The following is a 2753-nucleotide window of genomic DNA, read 5'->3' as shown; positions in this document are numbered from 1 at the left end:
GGGAAAATGTGAAAAGTGTTCATATGTAGTAAAAACCTGAGAAATCCGTCCGTTTTCGTCATTTGTTATCGAATCGACTTAAAGCCAGATCGTCACATTGGCCGCTCTTCTCTCTGAAACGGTTGTACTTATCGTCTGCAAAGCTATGTCGTATGCTGCGGTAGGCGGAGACACTAAAACCACCACAATTGAACACAGATGAAGCTTCTAATTTGATGTAAAAGCCAGTAAGAAGTAGTACAATTCAAGTTTTAGGTATCGATAATTGACTTTTTAGCTGGCTTTGGTGCCTTGGACATGAGCTAGGACCTTAAAATTCTGCATGAAAGGAGGACTAGCAGCCGAGTTGCACGGCAGAATGTGAAAAGTATTCATATGTAGTAAAAACCTGAGAAATCCGTCCGTTTTCGTCATTTGTTATCGAATCGACTTAAAGCCAGATCGTCACATTGGCCGCTCGTCTCTCTGAAACGGTTGTACTTATCGTCTGCAAAGCTATGTCGCGTGATGCGGTATGCGCAGACACTAAAAGCACCATAGTAGAACACAGATGAAGCTTCTAAGTTGATGTAATAGCCAGTAAGAAGTAGTACAATTCAAGCTTTAGGTATCGATTATTGACTTTTTAGCTGGCTTTGGTGCCTTGGTTATGAGCTAGGACCTTAAGATTCTGCATGAAAGGAGGACTAGCAGCCGAGTTGCACGGGAGAATGTGAAAAGTGTTCATATGTAGTAAAAACCTGAGAAATCCGTCCGTTTTCGTCATTTGTTATCGAATCGACTTAAAGCCAGATCGACACATTGGCCGCTCTTCTCTCTGAAACGGTTGTACTTATCGTCTGCAAAGCTATGTCGTATGCTGCGGTATGCGGAGACACTAAAACCACCACAGTAGAACACAGATGTAGCTTCTAATTTGATGTAATAGCCAGTAAGAAGTAGTACAATTCAAGTTTAGGTATTGATTATTGACTTTTAAGCTGGCTTTGATGCCTTGGACATGAGCTAGGACCTTAAGAATCTGCATGAAAGGAGGATTAGCAGCCGAGTTGCACGGGAGAATGTGAAAAGTGTTCATATGTAGTAAAAACCTGAGAAATCCGTCCGTTTTCGTCATTTGTTATCGAATCGACTTAAAGCCAGATCGTCACATTGGCCGCTCTTCTCTCTGAAACGGTTGTACTTATCGTCTTCAAAGCTATGTCGCGTGCTGCGGTATGCGGAGACACTAAAAGCACCATAGTAGAACACAGATGAAGCTTCTAAGTTGATGTAATAGCCAGTAAGAAGTAGTACAATTCAAGTTTTAGGTATCGATTATTGATTTTTTAGCTGGCTTTGGTGCCTTGGACATGAGCTAAGACCTTAAGATTCTGCATCAAAAGGAGGACTAGCAGCCAAGTTGCACGGGACAATGTGAAAAGTGTTCATATGTAGTAAAAACCTGAGAAATCCGTCCGTTTTCGTCATTTGTTATCGAATCGACTTAAAGCCAGATCGTCACATTGGCCGCTCTTCTCTCTGAAACGGTTGTACTTATTGTCTGCAAAGCTATGTCGTATGCTGCGGTAGGCGGAGACACTAAAACCACCACAATTGAACACAGATGAAGCTTCTAATTTGATGTAATAGCTAGTAAGAAGTAGTACAATTCAAGTTTTAGGTATCGATTATTGACTTTTTAGCTGGCTTTGGTGCCTTGGACATGAGCTAGGACCTTAAGATTCTGCATGAAAGGAGGACTAGCAGCCGCGTTGCACGGGAGAATGTGAAATGTGTTCATGTGTAGTAGAAACCTGAGATATCCGTCCGTTTTCGTCATTTGTTATCGAATCGACTTAAAGCCCGATCGTCACATTGGCCGCTCTTCTCTCTGAAACGGTAGTACTTATCGTCTGCAAAGCTATGTCGCGTGCTGCGGTATGCGGAGACAATAAAATCACCATAGCAGAACACAGATGAAGCTTCTAATTTGATGTAATAGCCAGTAAGAAGTAGTACAATTCAAGTTTTAGGTATTGATTATTGACTTTTAAGCTGGCTTTGATGCCTTGGACATGAGCTAGGACCTTAAGAATCTGCATGAAAGGAGGATTAGCAGCCGAGTTGCACGGGAAAATGTGAAAAGTGTTCATATGTAGTAAAAACCTGAGAAATCCGTCCGTTTTCGTCATTTGTTATCGAATCGACTTAAAGCCAGATCGTCACATTGGCCGCTCTTCTCTCTGAAACGGTTGTACTTATCGTCTGCAAAGCTATGTCGTATGCTGCGGTAGGCGGAGACACTAAAACCACCACAATTGAACACAGATGAAGCTTCTAATTTGATGTAAAAGCCAGTAAGAAGTAGTACAATTCAAGTTTTAGGTATCGATAATTGACTTTTTAGCTGGCTTTGGTGCCTTGGACATGAGCTAGGACCTTAAAATTCTGCATGAAAGGAGGACTAGCAGCCGAGTTGCACGGCAGAATGTGAAAAGTATTCATATGTAGTAAAAACCTGAGAAATCCGTCCGTTTTCGTCATTTGTTATCGAATCGACTTAAAGCCAGATCGTCACATTGGCCGCTCGTCTCTCTGAAACGGTTGTACTTATAGTCTGCAAAGCTATGTCGCGTGATGCGGTATGCGGAGACACTAAAAGCACCATAGTAGAACACATATGAAGCTTCTAAGTTGATGTAATAGCCAGTAAGAAGTAGTACAATTCAAGTTTGAGGTACTGATTATTGACTTTTTAGCTGGCTTTGGTG

Source organism: Schistocerca gregaria, unplaced genomic scaffold (assembly GCF_023897955.1).
Source record: "Schistocerca gregaria isolate iqSchGreg1 unplaced genomic scaffold, iqSchGreg1.2 ptg000199l, whole genome shotgun sequence".
In the NCBI taxonomy this organism is placed as follows: domain Eukaryota; kingdom Metazoa; phylum Arthropoda; class Insecta; order Orthoptera; family Acrididae; genus Schistocerca; species Schistocerca gregaria.
The sequence above is the reverse complement of the archived record's forward strand: the minus strand, read 5'-3'. Positions refer to the sequence as shown.